This window comes from Schistocerca serialis, chromosome 9, assembly GCF_023864345.2.
Source record: "Schistocerca serialis cubense isolate TAMUIC-IGC-003099 chromosome 9, iqSchSeri2.2, whole genome shotgun sequence".
NCBI lineage: Eukaryota > Metazoa > Arthropoda > Insecta > Orthoptera > Acrididae > Schistocerca > Schistocerca serialis.
In genome coordinates, this window is record NC_064646.1 from 119,233,301 (window position 1) to 119,255,707 (window position 22,407).

The 22,407-nt window shown below is 42.3% G+C and overlaps 1 protein-coding gene and 1 pseudogene across 1 annotated transcript in view; one reads left to right on the forward strand and one right to left on the reverse strand.

Annotated features, from left to right (window-relative positions):
* LOC126419409 (roundabout homolog 2-like) overlaps positions 1-22,407 on the forward strand; it is a 308,578-nt gene that overhangs the window by 24,724 nt on the left and 261,447 nt on the right. The gene's annotated exons all lie outside the window — the stretch shown is intronic.
* Positions 5,517-5,634, reverse strand: LOC126419985 (5S ribosomal RNA; annotated as a pseudogene).

Sequence of the window (22,407 nt, forward strand, 5' to 3'; positions counted from 1 at the left end):
ATCTTATCTTTGTGGTCTTTCCGCGAAATATAAGTTGGCTGCAGTAAAATTGTACTGCAGTCAGCCTCTAATGCTGGTTCTCTAAATTTCCTCAGTAGCGATTCACGAAAAGAACGCCTCCTTTCCTCTAGAGACTTCCACCCGAGTTCCTGAAGCATTTCCGTAACGCGTGGTGATCAAACCTACCAGTAACAAATCTAGCAGCCCGCCTCTGAATTGCTTCTATGTCTTCCCTCAATCCGACCTGATAGGGATCCCAAACGCTCGAGCAGTACTCAAGAATAGGTCGCATTAGTGTTTTATAGGCCGTCTCCATTACAGATGAACCACATCTTTCCAAAATTCTGCCGGCCGAATTGGCCGTGCGGTTAAAGGCGCTGCTGTCTGGAACCGCGAGACCGCTACGGTCGCAGGTTCGAATCCTGCCTCGGGCATGGATGTTTGTGATGTCCCTAGGTTAGTTAGGTTTAACTAGTTCTAAGTTCTAGGGGACTAATGACCTCAGCAGTTGAGTCCCATAGTGCTCAGAGCCATTTTTTTTCCTATTCATCTGCATTAATTTACATTTATCTATATTTAGAGTCAGCTTCCATTCTTTACACCAATCACAAATCCTGTCCAAGTCATCTTATATCCTCCTACAGTCACTCAACGACGACACCTTCCCGTACACCACAGCATCATCAGCAAACAGTCGCACATTGCTATCCACCCTATCGAAAAGATCATTTATGTAGATAGAAAACAACAGTGGACCTACCACACTTCCCTGGGGCACTCCAAATGATACCCTCACCTCCGATGAACACTCACCATCGAGGACAACGTACTGGGTCCTATTACTTAAGAAGTAAGCCTTTAAACATATTTGTGGGGAGAGGAAGTGATTCATCACCATAAACTCTTTTTCTGTGTACAGCAAGACGCAATTTAACTCAAAAAATAAAATAAAACTAAAAGAAGACAACAATACTTCCACAATGCAGGAAATGTTAGTGGGCTAGGTGATGAATATTTTTCATCCAACAACCTACCGCTGAAAAGGTAATGGAAATTGTGTTTTGGGATGGGTGGGTATGCCTCATAGTCTTTCGACTGGTTAAAAGCCATCTCCCTCCTATCGCTTTATTTTGTGATCTACACTAGCTGATAAAAAGTTCCCGTACAGTATTAGTGGATATTAAGTGCGATTTGTCCACCCTTCACCCATTTGACGGCTTCAGCTCTTCACTTTCAGAGAGGACTCTAAACATCTATGGACAAATGAGAGCCAATTCTTCCTCAAGGGCCGAAATCATAAAGTGTAGTGATGGAGTCTGCAGCGAAGCGGGTGTGAACTATGTTTCAACAAAGGAATTCATGAGTCAGGACTTCCAGAGCGGAACGAAACTTCGAAAACGTTAAAAACATACGTTTTGACAGAGCACAGAGAAACAGTGTGATTGTTAAACTGTTTTCACAGAGTACAGAGAAAATGTGCGATTGTGAAATTGTTGCGTTCATTTGTTGCAGTTTATGTGACAAACTATTACGTTTTCATCATCTCCTTGGGAGTGTTCGCATTCACATTCATACGAACACCTATATCTAGCAAGGAGGCATATCTGACTCACTTACCAATCGTACAAATTAGGTGGGTCGATAAGAGATTCCTATCATATGACACACATACTGTCGCTAATGCCATATACAACACACCAGACGTGTTTTCCGGTGGAGGATTCGGTTGACCTATCGCCTTGTCATCAAACGTTTGTTTTTCACACTCTAACGCCACTCCCTTTCGGCTGCTGCCGGCCGCTGTTTCAGAGCTGTTCTAGGCGCTTCAGTCAGGAAGCACGCGGCTGCTACGGTGGCAGGTTCGAATCCTGCCTCGGGCATGGATGTGTGCTATGATTTTAGGTTAGTTAGGTTTACGTAGTTCTAAGTCTAGCGGACTGATGACCTCAGATGCCCATAGTGCTTAGAGCCATTTGAACCATCTTCAGGCTGCTAACAGAGCACTTACGTAGAATCACTTGTCATTATAGGTCCCTACCTTTCACCTCACTGTATCAAACGGACGTTACACTACGGCACAGACATAAATTTCAGTAAAGCAAACAGCGGAATAAAAAAGAAAAAATAATTGTCACATGGGGGTTTGAAGACCGTTCGCCAACTTCACAGCCCAACAGCTTTACCACACTTTTTTTTTGTTTTCGGTTGATCTCATTTTGTTCGACATTCTTCGTTTGCATTTCTTCGGGGCGGACGTCCCACGACACCTGTTCGATTTCATCGATGATCTATTCACCCAGTTCTTTAATTACAGAAGGCAACTATCCCTCTGACCGAACACGCTGAGGTTCCGTCCTAGCATCCACTTAACTCGACGCCATTTCTCTTCCGCGTTACTCTATATTTCACCTGCTGTTCTTGGACCGTTCATTGCTTCTGTTTTACTTCTTTTCCACAGTCAAGTACACCCTCGTTCTGTTTTCATGCTTGATCTGTGTTCAGTTTTTGGCGGGCTTCTACTGAATCCTCTTACTACTAAATCTGAGGGGAATGCGATGGCGAGTTCCCCTTGTCATGTGACATCTTGTGACTGGTCCACTTCCGACGTCACTCCTGATCGACCCGTTGTGCTGTTGCTGCTTCTGTGCTGACAACACGTAGCTGCTCGCCTCCTTTTAATACAGGCACTCACGCAACTCGTGGCATCTAGTGGTCCATTTCGCAGTACATAGGGATTTTCGTATACATTTCATAATGTGCTGCATATGCCTACTGTAATCCACTTACGTAGCTCAGCAATAGCACTTCTGTGGAGAAACAGGGCAAGGAAGATCCAGGTGCCACTGACGACACAGTCATTGGAGACCGCGCACAGAGGAGTAGCCAAACAGGCATTTGCCTTCATCGATTTAGGGAAAGTATGAAAAACCAGTACAAGGGTTTCCGGGCGGAGGTATAAATCTCGTCTTCCCGAATGCAAGTTCATTAGCTTACTACTAAATCACCTTGCATTGTCTTACGTGTGGGAGCTCCGCCGAGGGCCTGTAATCGACGTCCGGTGCTATCAAGTATTTTCGCCTAGGATGGAAAAATGAAACTCGATGCACTGTAACGCTTTTCATAAATCTCACTAAAATGTCCGTCCTGATCACTTTTTCAGTAGCCTCACTCACTGCTTTCAGTAACTCTTCTCTTCGTACTTTCACTATCGATTTAATTTTGAAAATCATCCTACAGAAATATATTTCAGAAGCTTTTATTTTCAGATTCGTATGTTTTCTCATCGTACACATTTCTCTTCGACAAAGTAGTGTGGTCCCAAACGTGGAAGTTTTTCTAATTTTCATGTTCGTGTGGACTAGATCCTTTTGTTGAAGAGAACATTCATTGATTCATCCAATATGATTCCGATGTCTCCACTACGTTGTAGACCTCACTAAGTCACAATAACTAGATTTCAGATGCTAGTGAGAGTTTCTGTGTTGTCCAAGTCTTCCATCTGAGGAAAATACGCTAATGTGACTCACTGTTTCCTCCTGTAAACAACTGCTGCAGTAATTTAAAAACCAGCTCAGTGGTTTCTGCTTGAGTCTAACAACACATGACATGACGAGACAGCCGAGCTCTATAATACTGTACGTGCGATATCCACAATCAAAACGACGTCAACACTTCATTCCTTGCTAATAATACATAGGAGAAACGGAACGTACCTTTCTCGCTCTCAACGTTTGCTTGGTGGATTTCCACGCCTCTCACAACACAACGCTTAAAACGACAGAGGAAACAACATGGAGATTGTGGTCTTCGCCTTCTATTTCAGTTCTGTCAACATTATATAGGAGAGGTAGAACTTACCTTATTTTTCTTCTAGCAAGGTGAGTCGGTAAACGACAACGGAAAAAAGTAAACAGTTAGAGCCTTCTGCTTGTTTCGACGATTTACTTTTACGTTCACAATTTCCGTTTACTCCCTCAACCTTTTCTTTCCCAGTGAGTGCTCTGTCTGCTTCTGAACGGGTACTGTTGAAAAATATGAAGTTTCAGCATCCATTTTGTTACAGATATTCTTGAGCATACATTCGTCAAGTAAGTACAGGTATCGCAGCATTTACACTCCTGCCATAAAAAACGTGAGCAAATAATGGGACTGGATTATTTTGGATCCAGAGTCTATTTTTTTAAATGTATTACGTTGTAATGCGTATGTTACCTGCAAAGTGTGAAATTGAGGAACTGTGTAGAATTTCTGGGTAATATACAGAACGCGTAGAACTCTTTGGCAACGTGTTTAATTTTAACTTAATAGTTTTCCTAGGAAATCTATAAAATGCATAGGTATGTTCTAAAATGCAAAATGGATCCAGTCAAACAATAAAATAAGAATGAAGTAACAGGTTCAAACTGTAAATTTATAAATTTAACCGAAGTTAAATTAAAATATTAAAATTGTCGCGATTATATGTGTCTGAAAATTGGCTTATTCTAAAGTAGACGTATTTTAATAGCTTTGAACAACTACTAGCATGTACTAAACAACTGGAAAAACAGTTTTTAACAATTATTACAAATGCGTAATAAACAATAACTGAATCTAAAGTTTTAATTTTTGTTTACTTAGAAGCTCTGCTTCTTTTATGCTTTATTTATTGCAGCAAGCAGAACTGAAATTGCGTTTTGAATTGGAAATATCTGATATTTTTACACACGAGCATCTGAGTTTCTGGCATTTATTTTTGCACATGCGCTTTACAAATCCACTTCCAGTCTCTATTGATTGCTCACCTGCAGCTGACCTGGACGATATTTCTTTGCCCATCGGAACTTATTTAGACATTAGGATGTATTTTACATGTATGAACTGTTACCACGTGTACAACGGCTTTAGAATTCCTTCTTTGGTACCGATTTTATAAAAATCATCATTTGTCACATCAACCAAGACAGCCAATGTTACGAGTGTTCCCACAACCTTTATCAATTTCAGGGAAAGGCACGTGAATTGTAGCTCCCCTTTCTACTAACGGAACATTTTCTTTGCCTGAAATTCTAGCTTTTTCTGCGAGTTTTGCCTACTAACTTCAGTTGAATTCCCACAGAAGACATGAATGGAGCGTTCACAGCATGTCACTGCTGTGCTTGCCATCTTAGCGGAAACGAAACTCTGACACACCTGAGCTCCAACCGAATTGGACTGAAACCGTTACAACAATGGTATCTGTGTACTTTGTAACTGACAAAATATTTAATTTACATTTTTTCCATACTTTGCCATAACCGTAGCCAACATTTTACTAATTGCCTAAACTAAATCTCCGTACGAACAGGTCTTGGAAGTCCCAACGGTACCGACCGGCCGCCGTGTCATCTTCAGCCCACAGGCGTCACTGGATGCGGATATGGAGGGGCATGTGGTCAGCACACCACTCTCCCGACGTCAGTTTACGAGACCGGAGCCGCTACTTCTCAATAAAGTAGCTCCTCAGTTTGCCTCACAAGGGCTGAGTGTACCCCACCTGCCAACAGCGCTCGGCAGACCGGATGGTCATCCATCCAAGTGCTAGCCCAGCCCGACAGCGCTTAACTTCGGTGATCTGACAGGAACCGGTGTTACCACTGCGGCAAGGCCGTTGGCATTAATTGCATAGACAAAGTATTAAATGATATGCATTTCATACCATGACTAATGGTTTTTGGTATTTTATAGAAGATGATACCTTACAGGAAAGAGGGAGAAAGGTAAGTGCATCAGTTTGAATAAGAGAATCTGGCCCGGAAACGACCGAGTCGTAAGTTAAAAGCGAAAGTTGTTCTGATACCATTGACAGTGGACCTCTTCTACTGCGGTCTCTTTGCATTCCATATTTTGGGAGGAGTTAGTATGGACCAAATCAAGAAAAAGTTCCCTAGTTCATGGTCTCTAAGCTCCATACCATAAGAGCTATGAGTACTTGTCCAAGAGAAGAGATGTTTTATACTAGCAAAAAAGATGAACAAGTTCTCGTAGGCCTTGAAGTATGCATTTTACGGCCCATGTGTGCGTGACGTCTTTTTCTTGTTTTGGTCCATACTATCTCCTCCCAAAGTATGGAAAGCAAAAAGCTTGTAGTGGAAGAGTTCCACCGTCAGAGATGTCACAACGACTTTCGTTTATAATCTTCGACTCTTTAGTTTGAGGGCAAGAGTCCATTACCTCAATCAAATTGATACAGTTACCCTTCTCTATCGTCCCTGAAAGTTTGTCACATCACAGAATCACTCTGTGTATTGCTTAGGCATTCCATAAAATGCCGGATTTCATAGTTTCCCGGTGACACATACATTAACACTGAAGGTCGTCTCTTAGGCCGTTGTTGTGTTTGTCATTATTATAATATGTTAGTTTCTTATAAAAAACTAAATACTTATTTTCAGCTGTTATTTCAAACCATTCAGTTTAGGAGATTCTACCATATGCATTTTAACCCTTAAAGATTTGGAATAGACGGTGTAGGCCCCGTGTTGCTGGTGCTGAAAAATCAGTGTCCTGGAAGACTGCGTCTCATGATGGGACGATCTGCAAAATGTAACAGTACATAGCAAACATCCTGCCAGGTGACTCGTATTCATCGTTTGCCCCCGTGGGGCCGGTGGCTAATGTTGCTGGTTGCTGGTGCAGTGCTCCCTGCTTCAATATTTTTTCAATGCTACATCTGCTCAGGGATCCAACCAGTGCAATGTTACCACAGAGAAGATGTTCCAATATACTGCCCAGCGTCATTTTTGGCCGCGCTTCTGATGTAAAGTGGACAGGTTTCTGCCAGTACAGAAGCAATATGACTTTTATTTATTTACTCTTTTCCATTATTTCCAGGTCATTTCATGCTGTCTCAGCTCTCGCTGCACGTTATGGTCTGAAGTTGTTGGAACAACAAGCTTGTGTGCCCATTTTGTCTGCCACCGTTTGGACCTCCTTTTCCAAGGATGTAAAGAGTTATGCGCTGTGACATAGTTTTTTGCTTTCCGAACTTTGTGCCACTGTACTCACGCCACAGCTCTGACTTCAGAGCGATGCTGGTGTTTACTTACTCCTTAGCGCTGCAGTCCTTGTAGGGTCTTGATCTCTCTGAGAATAGCAGCCCATTTCTGTCGACCTCCTACTCGTTTCCTGCATCTTCTTACTCCCATCTTTCTCAGGTCGTTCTCTATATCATCCGACCATCGGTTCCGTTGTTTGCCTTTGGAGTTTCTGTCTGTTGAATTTCTTCTGTAGACCTTCCTGACAGATCTTCCTTTACCATTTGCTCTGAAGGGCACAGCCACCTGCAACTTTTAGATTTTATTTCCGAAACTAGGTTAGCTTAGCCGTATAGTTCTTCTAATTCCTTGTTTTTCCGTATCCTGCACTGCCCTGCCTCACTTACTGCTCCAATAATATTTCTTAAAATTTTCCGCTTGCAAAAACCTCCCACTAGTACTAAAGCTCCAAAAAGGTCTCAGTTTAGCCGGCGAGGCCATAGGTGATGGTATAACGAGCGTACAATATAAGTGACCACGCTTTCTCACCTGAGTTTCCCAATAATTAAGCCAGTCCGTCCTTAAACTGATTTAGTGAGTCACCGGGTAGGAATTCATGGTTCAAATGGCTCTAAGCAGTATTGGACTTAACATCTGAGGTCATCAGTCTCCTAGACTTGGAACTACTTAAACCTAACTAACCTAAGGACATCACACACATCCATGCCCGAGGTAGGATTCGAACCTGCGACTATAGCAGCAGCGCGGTTCCGGACTGAAGCGCCTAGAACCGCTCGGTCACTAGGAATTCATCTTACCTGTTATGTGGAGATGCTCTCGTAGCTTTATGTCCCTTTTCAGAGCCGTAGCAGCGCTGTCGGGTTGTCAATATGAAGTACTACTGTCTTATAGTTTACGTAATGAAGCGGGAGGAACTTTTTGTGCAAATAATTTTCAAAGGGAATGCCATTATGGTGTGCTTATTTAAGAAAAACCGTATACTGAACATGTTCACACTGATTATAAGCTGACTATTAACGGTACGAGAGCATGCTGCACGGCATGACTAGATCGAAAGGCATCCTATCGACGACTGCTGACTAAGGCACACAGTTTGCACCTTGAGCGTACAATCGGCTGAGTTCGTATAAGATCGTAGATTTTCGGTTATGGCAAAGTTACTCATTATTTATTAACAGCAACGTTTCCTTTCATTGTAAAATTACTGAAAGATAGTATTTATGACCCGTAGGCTCCTTCAATCTCTGAACGGCAAAAGGCAACATTTGTTAGCAAATATATATTAATAACAATTGTTTGATTCGTGCCAGAATAAATGTACTTCCCCTACGTATCTCTTTGCTGACGTCACGAGCGATTTCTGCATCGGCACCTCGTCCCACTGGCTCTGAAAGCGCCAGGTTTCAACCGCTTCCGCTAGCCAGTATGTGAAACTGCCGCTCCATACTTACTGCAGCGCAGTTACATTCACTTCATGTATGTGAAATGGCAAAACTGGAAAAAAATGCACTCTTATCTACAGATAAGGGATACTTTAAACCCTCCCATCTTCTCAGGGGCTCCCACGAAAGTCATTGTCCATGTTTCTGAGCGATACTTTACCACCGGCCGTATAGGCATTCAATAGACAACCACCTTCGATTTTCTACTCAGGCTATGTGACTGTATGATCTTAATCAGCACGGAGTAAGATCTGTTTCCTGCATCAATACTCTCTTTTATTTCCTCACTTGTGCTGTTATTATTGGTTATCAGCTGGTAACGTGTCCCATAGTTGGCCCCATTCAGTTTGACGTACTTCTCAGTAACAGCTGCGTTTCTCCTGGAACTGAACATATACTATGTTTTGGTGTCATTCATTATAAGCCCAAACTTGTCTGACTCCTTTTCTAGTCTGCTCTTCCAGTCTTCTGGACAGCACGCCTACATCATCGCCATATGCATATTCGACGCCAGTACTACAAATTGAATACCCTTCCCATGCCCAATTCCCCAGAAGATTCTTTACGAAATGGATACAGGATAGACGGAACCTAACGCCCATAACAAGGAACGGTAAGAATTGAATAGCAACATAAGTAAACAGATTAAAAAAGGCATAAGATATGACACAGTTTGTCTACCTCGCCGTTCAACCTGTACATCGAGAACAGCAATGGCAAAGGTAAAAGAAAGTTTCTGGAGCGGGATCACAATTCATGGTGAAAGGATGTTAGTAAGAGTGACAGAGAATATAACGAGTGAAGAAGATTACGGGATCTGTAGAATGGAGTGAACTGTCTATTGAGCACGGAATACTGAAGAGCCGCGGCGGCTTTGAGTTAGTAGACTGCTCTGTCTGGCGCCACTGGCTCAGGTGTAGTATCGACTATCCCTCTTGCGGCCCCATTGCCAATATCTATGAGGAGGAGTTGGTATCTGTGGGTTGTGCCCTTAGGTTGTCTTTTGTTGCCGATATATACAGGTAAGTCACCTAACATTACCGCTGGATATATTTCGTAAACCACATCAAATACTGAGGAATCGATTCCACAGACCGAACGTGAGGAGAGGGGCTAGTGTAATTGGTTAATACAAACCATAAAAAAATGCACGGAAGTATGTTTTTCAACACAAACTTACGTTTATTTAAATGGAACCACGTTAGTTTTGTTAGCACATCTGAACATATAAGCAAATACGTAATCAGTGCCGTTTGTTGCATTGTAAAATGTTAATTACATTCGGAGATATTGTAACCTAAAGTTGACGCTTGAGTACCACTTCTCCGCTGTTCGATCGTGTGTATCGGAGAGCGCCGAATTACGTAGGGATCCAAAGAGAACGGTGATGGACCTTAGGTACAGAAGAGACTAGAACTGCACATTACGTCCACATGCTAACAGCTTTTTATTGGTCTTTTTAGCAGACGCACATGTACATTACCATGAGGGGTGAGGTACACGTACACACGTGGTTTCCGTTTTCTATTACGGAGTGGAATAGAGTGTGCCCCGACATGTCAGGCCAATAGATGTTCAATGTGGTGGCCATCATTTGCTGCAAACAATTGCAATCTCTGGCGTAATGAATGTCGTACACGCCTTAGTTCATCTGGTGTAATGTCGCCGCAGGCTGCCACAATACTTTGTTTCATATCCTCTGGGGTTGTAGGCACATCACGGCACACATTCTCCTTTAACGTACCCCACAGAAAGAAGTCCAGAGGTGTAAGATCAGGAGAACGGGCTGGCCAATTTATGCGTCCTCCACGTCCTATGAAACGCCCGTCGAACATCCTGTCAAGGGTCAGCCTAGTGTTTATTGCGGAATGTGCAGGTGCACCATTATGCTGATACCACATACATCGACGCGTTTCCAGTGGGACATTTTCGAGCAACGTTGGCAGGTCATTCTGTAGAAACGCGATGTATGTTGCAGCTGTTTGGGTGCCTGCAATGAAGTGAGGACCAATGAGGCGGTCGCCAATGATTCCGCACCATACATTTACAGTCCACGGTCGCTGTCGCTCTACCTGTCTGAACCAGCGAGGATTGTCCACGGACCAGTAATGCATGTTCCGTAGATTCACTGCCCCGTGGTTTGTGAAACCCGCTTCATCGGCAAACTGGTAGAACTGCAACGAATTCTCTGTTAATGCCCATTGACAGAATTGCTCTCATGATTAAAGTCATCACCATGTAATTGCTGATGTAGCGACACATGAAACGGGTGAAAGCGATGACCTTTGTATCCCTACGTAATTCGGTACTCTCCGATACACACGATCGAACAGCGGAGGAGTGGTACTCAAGCGTCAACTTTAGGTTACAATATCTCCGGATGTAATTAACATTTTACAATGCAACAAACGGCACTGATTACGTATTTGTTTATATGTTCAGATATGCTAACAAAACTGACGTGGTTCCATTAAAAACGTAGGTTTGTGTTAAAAAACATACTTCCGTGCATTTTTGTATGGTTTGTATTAAACAATTACACTAGCCTCTATCCTCACGTTCGGTCTGTGGAATCGGTTCGTCAGTATTTGATGTGGTTTACGAAATATATCCAGCGGTAACGTTAGGTGACTCACCCTGTATACGGGTTCGCTGGCACGAGAGAGAGGCACGAAGTTTGGGGATTGGCGGTAGCCTCTCGAGAAGAAGGGGTCACGATGTCCGCAAGGAGGGCCTGCGCAGGAGGAGGATAGCGGAGCACTTCACCGGGATCAGCATCGACTACAAGCAGCAGGTCGACATGCCGTCAGTTGGTTGGCAACATCCGTGTCACACAACCGCTCGTGGTCTGGCTGCCCTCTTCTACCTGCCTTCCATCAGACCACTCAGTAACCGCTGCGACTCACCGTGGATCCATGGAACTTATTGCTGATAAAGGGGAGTAACGTTCTGTAATGCTCATGGTGATTTGTTTCATTTTTTGACCGCCCGACTTATTATTTTCTGGTTTGTAATAGACCCTTAATGTTCTAATTAATCAGTTCTTGGACGTAAATACAGCCGGGAAAATTGTACTAACAAGGGAACCTCCCCATCGCACCCCCCTCAAATTTTGTTATAAGTTGGCACAATGGATAGGCCTTGAAAAACTGAATACAGATCAATCGAGAAAGCAGGAACAAGTTGTGTGGAACTATGAAAAAAATAAGCAAAATATACAAACTGAGTAGTCCATGCGCAAGGTAGGCAACATCGAGGAGATTATCAGCTCACGAGCGCCGTGGTCCCGTGGTTAGCGTGAGCAGCTACGGAACGAGAGGTCCTCGGTCCAAATTTTCTCTCGAGTGAAACGTTCAATTTTTTTATTTTCAGACAATTGTCAAAGTTCAGGCACTCACACATAATCAACTTCGCTCTCCAAAATTCCTGGACATGTTCAGATTTGCTTGGATATATGCAGGATTTGACAGTCTACACACGGAAACGTTTGAAAACGGAAAAAACATATGTTTTGACAGAGCACAGGGAAAACTGTGCGACTGTGAAACTGTTGCATTCATTTGTTGCAGTTTATGTGACAAACTCTTATGTTTTCACAACTTTTTTGGGAGTGATTATCACATCCACAAGAAAACCTAAATCGGGCAAGGTAGAAGAATCTTTTTACCCATTCGCCAAGTGTGCAAGTTAGGTGGGTCGACAACATATTCCTGTCATGTGACGCACATGCCGTCATCAGTATCGTATTGAATATATCAGACGTGTTTTCCTGTGGAGGAATCGGTTGACCTATGACCTTGCGATCAAATGTTTTCGGTTCCTATTGGAGAGGCACGTCCTTTCGTCTACTAATCGCTCGGTTTTGCGGTGCGGTCGCAAAACACAGACACTAAACTTATTATAGTGAACAGAGACGTCAATGAATGAACGGACAGATCGTAACTTTGCGAAAATAAAGAAAGTAAAATTTACACTTGAGGGAGGACTCGAACCAAGGACCTCTCGTTCTGCAGTTACTCATCTAACCACGAGACCACGGCACTCCTCAGGTGACTTTGTCTTTGATGTTGCCTACCTTGCACATGGACTATTCAGTTTGTATATTATGCTTATTTTTTCATAGTTCCACACAACCTCTTCCTGTTTTCTTCATTGATCTGTGTTCAGTTTTTCAAGGCCTATCTACTGTGTCAATTTATAACTAAATCTGAGGGGGGGTTGCGATGGGGAGGTTCCCTTGTAAGATAAAGGTTGCCGTTAAACAAAAGAGGGACCTTGTGGTTAAATTTAGCTGTTAACCGGTTCAAGTCTTTGATTGTAGTTGCATTTCTCAGCCATTAGTTATAATCTGATCAACCTGTTGTACTAAGCTGGCCGTTTCCGTGTTTGAAAGACCAGGTGTATATTATCTGGATCTTGTGGTTCCGTCGAGTGAGTTCTCTGGTAATACTTGTTTACAAGTGATGTTTTAAGACGTTCCTTCAGAGTGGTCTTAATAACTGGCTATCAGTTTAACCTAGAAAATATTAACAGCCAACTGTCACCAGAGCTTTAGTCAATTGTCAGAAGCACGGGCTGGGGTCCAGTCGCATCTTGCTTGCCGATTCAAGTTAAGAGCTTGGTTGGTTTGTCATATTGTTTGCTAATCTGTTTAACCTTTAAGCACAGGTGCGCATCTTAACCCTGAACCTTTCGATATACAGCTTTCAAATTAAAAGTTAAGTCATTTATTTTGAGTAACTGAATCACTCGCGTCATCAGTGGTGCTTATACAGTTTTCATGTGTTGCATAAGGGCAGATAATAGGACAGACTGTGTCCAGGACGATAGTAAACACCGCTGTTTCACCCGATAACGGTCTGGCTGTAGGTTCGGCCGTCTAGGAATCATATTCTTTGCTGTTTTGCAATACAGCACTTCAGATTTCTTTTGCAAAGATTAAAAGCTTATTCAACTTAGTTTTTAAGTTCAGAAGAATTTTGCAAAAAAATTGTAAAAAAAATATGGTTAAGTGCTTCGACTAACTGTAAAACACAGTGTTAAATAAACAGGTTATGTTAAAAGAAAGTTATATTGGTGAGTCCTCCCTGCCACATTTTCCTTACTGCCAGTAAGTACCAGGTACCAATGTATTGCGAGTAAACAAAGGAAATATAATAGTAATGACGGGCCGGCCGTTGTGGCCGAGCGGTTCTACGCGCTTCAGTGTGGAACCGCGCGACCACTACGGGTGCAGGTTCGAATCCTGCCTTGGGCATGGATGTGTGTGATGTCCTTAGGTTAGTTATGTTTAAGTAGTTCTACGTTCTAGGGGACTGATAATCTCAGATTTTAAGTCCCATAGTTCTCAGAGCCATTTGAACAATTTTGAAAGTAATGAGGAGTAGGAGAACGTCAGTGAAACTTAACAACAAAATTGTGTACCTCGAAGTTGGCGAAGCGAAGGAGTTCTGCCATCTTGGAGGCAAAATAATACATAACGGACAAAGACCAAAAATGCTATAAGAAATCTAGCACAGGCCGACAGGGCATTACTCGCTTGAAGAAGACTACAAGTATCACACATAGGCATAAATTTAGGGAATACATCTCTGAGAATGTACGTCTGGAACGCAACGCTGAGTGGAAAAACTGAAAGAGGAAAGAATCTAATCGTTTGAGATTTAATGTTACAGAAGGAAGTTGCAAACAGGGTGTTAAGAAATGAGGAGGTTGTCGACATACTCGGAGAAGGAAAGAGTCTGTGGAATATAGAAACTAGAAGAGAGGCAGGGATGTTAGAACATAATGCTAGAGGGAGTCACAGAGAACCAAAAGTGTATGAGGGAGACAAAGTTTGGAATGCATTCTGTAGATAACTGAGGACGCTACGCGCAGGTGCTCCTCTGCTGTGAAGAGGTTGGCACAGAAGAAGAAATCGAGTCCGAGCGCATCCAACAAGTCAAAAGTCTCATCTCCCATCTCCCCTAAAAGAAGGTGAAATATCTATGTTTCTTGCGGATGCTTTGATGTTGTTCCCTTCCATTGTGCTATCACCGACTGTCCGATATCCAAGTCACTTAAATCAGCGATTTCCTGATTCTCAGCTTAAAGAGATTGACCTCTGTCATTTATTACTAGAGCTGTAAAATTGCCGTAGGCTACAGTAGACTATCATAAGTAAGGGGAAACTACCATAGTTTTCCTAATAACTTTGCTCAGTCAATATCATAACCGCGTTACTTATGCATTAGATGTATCGAACTTTACCTCATTTCGATCACTTTGGTTGTATATGTGATCAGTGTCTTACTAGATTCTCCCAAAAACCGGTAGTGGTGTACTGCTTAGAAAATGAGTGTGATATATAAATGGCAACTAATCTACAGAACATTATTTCTCTGCGTATTTATCCTCCCATTTGTTACTTAAAAAGAACAGTATTTATAGCAAAGTTCAAATTCTCGTTAATTAATACAGGTTTTATTCCAAAACCGTTGATTTTAACTTGGAACAGAAAAAAAATATTACGGATTTGTCACATAGTCCAGAAAACGCAATTTCCACAAAAAAGGTAACATTAAAATAATACAAAACGAATTCATATCAAACATCGCTTCAATACGTCATCGACCTTATATAAAACATGTTTCTTCATTGCCAGACAAATTTCACACGTATCAATTACAACAGAAAGCTCTTGCCTTTGATCATGATGAAGAACATTTTATTAAGTAAAAATAAACTATAATTATGTAGGTTTTTTGTGTTTGTGCATGTAAACTGTACTTCCATTAAAAGTAACTGTTTTGGTACATAAAAGAGAAGAAGCTATACGCGCTGCTGGTTGTTTTTGTTATGAAATGTAGTTTATGTTTTGTAAGGATATAAAATACACAGTTAACTAACAGCAAACGACGTGAGTGTCAAATTATGTGCAAAACAGACAAAAGTTAACGACAAGTTGTCAGCTCTCAGTGACTTCACAGACATTCATTTGTTCTTTGCCTACCAATGCTATCAATACTACTACTAATGTTATCATTGTCTGCGTCATTTATGTACACTACCAAACCTACCGAACCTACGGTTCGATAGAGCGCAACTCTGTTTATTACGTATCTTTCCTGCATACCCATGCAGAAGCGTAAATGCAGTCATATGCCTGAGCTGTGTATTTCAAGACGGTTGCGGAAGATTTCGACTCGTTACCCTGATACTGTCCTTCACTTGCACCGCATCTTGTGGGAAGCTCATCGCAGTTTCAGAGATTGACAAACGGCGTCCCACATTCATCTTCGTCGAAGTAAAAACTGGCTTGCTGGACGCTTTAATACGCTGTCGGCGCCATGTTTATACCGATTCCGACAAGTCTGAAATCTAAAGACGAGCGACTAGTGAAAGGTGTATTTCGCCGCAGACGCTTCCCCGCGTCCGTCTACGACGTCGCTTTTGAGGAGAACGGCGCGGTGAAATTTAGATGAGTTCTTTTCATAGCCACGCTGCACTCCAGCGAAAGCTTTTCGTACGGTTGAGAGATGCCTTATGATAGTGCCGAAAAGTTTCTCAGTAAACCTTTTCTGAAACATTACGTCCAGCTTCTTTCCCTTTGCGGTGTATTACCTCCCCCAGCTTTTGCTATACACACCGTCGTCTCACAGAATATATACCTCACAGTGACATCCACGAGAGAGATTCACACGGAATTACGGGTAAACTTTTACGGTAAACCAGACACAGTGGTAAGTCTACTGGAAATAGGTTGGAGTAGCATTAATATAGGAAGTTTTTTAAGTGCATGAAACTCAGCAGTTTAATCGTCTTGTATTATAACTACAGGTTTCAGTTCACATCGTCATGATATCTGTGTACGTGAAAACAAAGCATGAAACAACTAGAAATGCGTGAAGTCTACTCACTTAAACATAGTTGGTATAAATTAACACTTACTAAACGTCAAATATTAACACCATTTCATGGCATATTATATCAAACTACATCTACGCACATACATCGCAAGCATCACAGAGTGTACCTAGTACAACCAATAGTTCATTTATTTTCCAGTTACCCTCGTCAAACACAGCTCCTTATGACCCCTAACTTCTCTAATGTTACCATCGTGGTCGTTGCGCAAAATGTAAATTGGAGACAGTAGAATCGTTCAGCAGTCAGCTGCAACTGCCTGATCTCTAAATTTTCTCAATAGTGTTTCGCGGAAAGAGCGTCGTCGTCATATCAGGGACTCCCATTTGAATTCACGAAGCATCCTTGCAGTACCCGTATGTTGATCGAACCTACTGGTGACATATCTAGCAGCCCCCTCTGAATCACTATTGTTCCTGATCTATATTAACGACATAGGGACAATCTGAGTACCCCTCTTAGATTGTTTGCAGGTGATGCTGTCATTTACCGTCTTGTAAAGTTATCAGATGACAAAAACGACTTGCAAAATGATTTAGATATGATATCTGTATGGTGCGAAAACTGGCAGTTGACCCTGAATAAAGAAAAGTGTGTAGTTATTCACATGAGTACTAAAAGAAATCCGCTAAATTTCGATTACGCCGTAAGTCACACAAATCTGAAGGCTGTAAATTCAACTAAATACTTAGGGATTACAAATAACCTACATTGGGTCGATCACGTAGATAACGTTGTGGGTAGAGCAAACCAAAGACTGCGATTCATTGGCAGAACACTTAGAAGGTGCAACAGGTCTGCTAAACAGACTGATTTCACCACCCTCGTCCGCTGAACTGTGGAGTATTGCAGTGCGGTGTGGGATCCGCATCAGGTGGGACTGACGGATGACATCGACAAAGTACAAAGAAGGGCAGCTCGTTCTGTATTATCGCGAAATAGCGGAGATAGTGTCACAGACATGATACCTGAATTGGAGTGGCAATCATTAAAACAAAAGCGATTTTTGTTGCGACGGGATCTTCTTATGAAATACCAATCACCAGTGTTCTCCTCCGATAGCGAAAACATTCTGTTGGCACCCACCTATATAGGGAGAAATGATCATCACTATAAAATAAGAGGAATCAGGATTCGCACAGAAAAATGTAAGTGCTCGTCTTTTCTGCGCACCGATCGACACTGGAACGGTAGAGAGACAGCTTGGATGTGGTTCACTGAATTCTCTGCCAAGCTCTTTATTGTGAATAGCAATCACGTTGATGTAGACGACTTTTTTGCATCCGATACGCTTGAGTGGCACTTAAAAATTGTTCGCACTACTCTTCTATCCGCGGTCTCCTTTGCAGATGAACCACTCTCTCCTATAATTTTGTCAATAAACCGAAGTCGGCCATTCGCTTATCTACTACCGTCCTTACGTGCCCGTTCCATTTCGTATCGCTTTACAACGTCATGCCTAGGTATCTGATCGACGTGATTGTACCGAGCAGCGCACTACTAATGCTGCAATCAGTATTACAGTAAATTGGAAAGGTCTAGGCTAGAGTGATGGCAAAATAGCAAATTCTACGTCGCTGTAAGCACTTGCCTTCAGGGATGATGATCCGCTGAAATACGAACTTACCCAGCTAGATGAAAATATCATTCAAAAATATGAAACTACCATCACTGGTTGCAAGCAGTTCATTCTCTCTTTGCTCCAAATATGGTGATGGGGAAACGTAGTCTGTTCCAGAATGAATTTCGCAAATGAACACATGTACAGATTTTAATAAGGATCAGAAAAGTGAAAATTATTTTGGTAAGAATCTCTAATTATATGAATACTGAATGTATATCGCCAAGAAAATGAATACAAATATTCTATTTTACGTACAAGTGCTCATCGACGGACCACGTGACTTCACATGACCACATGCACACAAAGACAAGCAAAATCGCCAGATATTCTTATTAGCACCAATGATATTGCGTAATGAGTGTAAAAGCTCCGATGATGGAACATAAATGATGGAATATAAATTGGATATAGATTCGAACTTGTTCTTACGAAACCGTGAACTCGTACAAAGAACTAATATTACAATGCATCGAAGCATAACAACAGGAGTGCAGTGCAGGCAAGCAGACATCTCAAACATAATCCAGAACAATGTCGTTTCAAGCCGCCAATTTCTTTATCACAAGACAAAGCGTCTGTCCTAATCACATCGGTACGTCTTCATAAGGCCAGGCTGCACAACAGTGTTGTCTTTGGTCAACGACAATGCGGCTCTCACTGACCGATTCTGCTCGCGAAGAATTTCTATTGACTTGAGAGGTTAGACGACGCTTTTGAGATATGCCTTGCAGTTCCCAGCCAAAGATAAACAACTCTAGCAGACGGATAAGTGACTAATTATGTTCGAGACAGACAAGTGCTTGTACATGCGCTTAGGAATTCATTGCATGAAAGGTGTCTTAACAGCAGACAACCTTCAATCTGAAACGGAAAAAGTTCGGTATTCAAATAACGATTTAACGTTATCTTAAAGTATTTTGCAGCGGATGTTACTCAGTCAAGGAAATGACTACGCAAACACCTCTACGGAATATGGAGGCATCAAACAGTAATGTGACGATTCTAAATCTACAGTTTGCAAATCACTGTAAGAGGGAGACTGAGCACAAACAAAGCAGTTTAGTACATTGAGGGTTCTAATTCCATTCAGCTTTAAAGCTAAATAAAAATATGTCTAGCAGCCTTTAACAGTCTGAATAAATTTGCAGCAGCTACACAGGAGACGTGCAAAGGCCCCTCTGAAGTTTCCTAGAGCTGGCCATGGAGTTCTGCAAGGCGGTCGTTGGGGGTTTCGATTGAGTATCTGCCGGTACAGATCCCTCATTGCTGTGACGTTCTCTCGCGAGTCAGACTAACCTGTGACCTTTTGCGCCGACTTCCTTTGTATAAGCTCACCGACCCCCGTGAGAATCAACATTCAGGCCCATTGTCGGGTGTTGCTTTGAATACTACTTCTCGTATGCGATACACAGTGCTGGTGAAAATACATTCATAGCACCGACGTTGTGTGTTACTGGCAATGTGTGTACGACTCCTAACTCTGCTATTAACGAGATCGTAAACTCCAGACTACGTGGGCGGCGCTGTACTCCAAACTTTTCAACGCAATAGTGTTCCAAACTGAACATGGACTTGCAAAAAGTAGTGTTTTATATTTCGATATTTTTCTGCACTTGGCTAAGCAAATTCCAGACTGATTTACCACTGCCATTCAGAAAAACAACATAAAGAGATCCATGTTAGTTTCTTTCTTTATTATTTTCGACACGTCCACTAATGATGGACTATTTCTCATCAGCAGTTTACTCATTTTTTTCCTTTTTCTTTCAGTTTCCCTGGCGGTCGTCCATCCTGTCACCACAAATCTGATCTTTTAGGTAGGAAGTTCTCGTGCACCATCTGTCACTGAACTGTGTGTGCATCATTAACCAAGTTTTGTATTCGCATTTAACTGTTCTCGTTTCGTGTTCCCTGAGGCTGTGGCATGGAGCTAGTCTGCAATTATCCTACATGAGTGTGGGGAAACGCCCATAAACAACATTCATGCCAGTGTGCGGACGTTAGTCGGGATGTGTATGCAAGTCCACTTCACTTCCGTGTCACTAAGTTAACCTGCTCTCCGTTAAGCAGAAATGTACAAATCGCACAAAGTTAAAAACACCTGCATTACATGTACAGCTCTTAAGTATGATTCATAAGCAGATTATGACACTATATTCTTACTGACTCACATAGCTGACATTAGTGACGACACGGAGAATGTACAGGGAAGCCAAAGCAGCTACATTATGAAATAAAAACAGTTCCTAAAGTATGGACCGGTTATTCTTCTTGTTTGCCAGAAACAGGTGAAAAAAAGACACCAGTTTTCTATATTTCTCCGTAGTCATTATTTTGAGGAAGGCTACCTTGATTTCACAAAAACTTGCGAAACTGTCCCCTGGTTGACACTTTCATTTGAAACGATAAACAGATGATTCCAGTTCGTAATAACTGTTATTCGTGAGCAAGGATCTGTTGTTACCTGAACATCAATGGCGTCTTCTGCAAGTAATGAAATATATTCGTCTCTATCGTCAAGCAACTGGAGGATACGAAGAAATCCAACGAACATGCTGTGTGGCATGAAGATAATGCACTAAGGCCCGTGCATAGCCGTGACAAAATGACCATCGACTCTGCGCGTACAAAGCTAGGGTTTCTCAGTTCATGGCATTAGCAAAAGCTTACCACGCTGTGGCTGTCTTCTGAGAAGCAACTGATTAAAAGCGAAAACTATATAATACACTACAGTTAGAGACTAGCAACTGTTTTATGTTAACGTTTACAGGGTGTCTGGCTAGATACAAATGAAAGGCGCGACTAGAGGAGAAACAAGAAAATAATCCTAATAAACACAGGTCCGGAAAGCAGTGCTTTGTCCTGCACGACAGAGTACATCGACTCGTTATAACGGAGTTACCGAGGTTCCAGATTGCAGATATTCACTTGAGGACAAACACATTATGTTGTGACTTACAATTTGCAATTTTTCACAAACACAATTTTTAGTTGAGTAAGTTTACAAGGTTGATGACTGAACAACAAAAGAAAGGTAACAATAACGATGCCAATAAAAGTCTCCTAATTGGTTCAAATGGTTCAAATGGCTCTGAGCACTATGGAACTCAACTACTGTGGTCATCAGTCCCCTAGAACTTAGAACTACTTAAACCTAACTAACCTAAGGACATCACACACATCCATGCCCCAGGCAGGATTCGAACCTGCGACCGCAGCAGTCGCACGGTTCCGGACTGCGCGCCTAGAACCGCGAGACCACCGCGGCCGGCAGTCTCCTAATTGAGGCAAACAAAAGTTCGCTTCTAAATTCCCACGAAGGTTCGTGGTAACACAACACAGTAGTACAAGTCCAATTCAGAGGCGAAGACGTAACTTCAGCGGTCGAAGAACACGATGTCGGCATCCGGAGTGAACTGAACTTCGAGGGTGGTTCTCGCCCCTAAATAACTCCAGCCAATAAGATTTTGGCGTAGTGATACTTCCTGCAGGCCGTGGCTCCAGCTCCCCCTGCAGGAAGTAGTGCTCGGAATGTCTGTTTCCATTATGTTGTATGTAGATAGCCGGTGTTAACCATGGTGCTTTTGGTACACCATGGACATAGACAACCCGGTCGTCTGTGGTGTAATATGGGTTGCCGCCCTTCAGGGGCTACCTTGGCTCCGGCATAACACACTACAACAGGTATTCCTCCATGGTCACTGTTCTTATAAAGGAAACTATCACTTCGATTTGTTAGAAAATTATCGTCAGATTTTCCTCTTAAATATATCATCTGATGGCTTTTTAAGAAAACGAAACCCGCAAGGTTCTGTATAACTTGCGGCTCGGAACATGCAACAAAGCTGTGTGAAAAATTGTGCTCGATAGTGCACAAGTCTATGATGGCGTGGTAAAAAGTAATGCCCCCGAATATTTGCGTGAAGACTCTTAAAGATTTTTATACAACACAAACGTTATTAACATTCTACATCTTCGTGTCTTCGAATTTGTTTTTCTACATAGTTACCTACGCAAGCAACACATTTCTTCCAACGAGAAAACAGTTTGTTGTTACCTTCACAATGAAATGTTTTGACTTTGTTGACGGAACCAGAACCTCACCTCTGCTTGCACTGCTGTATAACTATCAAAGTGAAACATTCGGAGCTGTGCTTTAAGTTTTGGAAATAAATGAAACTCGGATGGGGCTAAGGCGGGACTGTATGGAGGATGATCGATGACAGTGAACCCACGGCGTCAGATTGTTGCTGCTGTCACAGCGTGTGTGTGTGTGTGTGTGTGTGTGTGTGTGTGTGTGTGTGTGTGTGTGTGTGTGGTCTGGGATTGTCATGCTGAAGGAGAGGGTTCTCCACGTGTGGACAAACTCCTCAAATTTGAAAATAGATTATAGTACGCTGTTCGTCACGCACCCACGTAG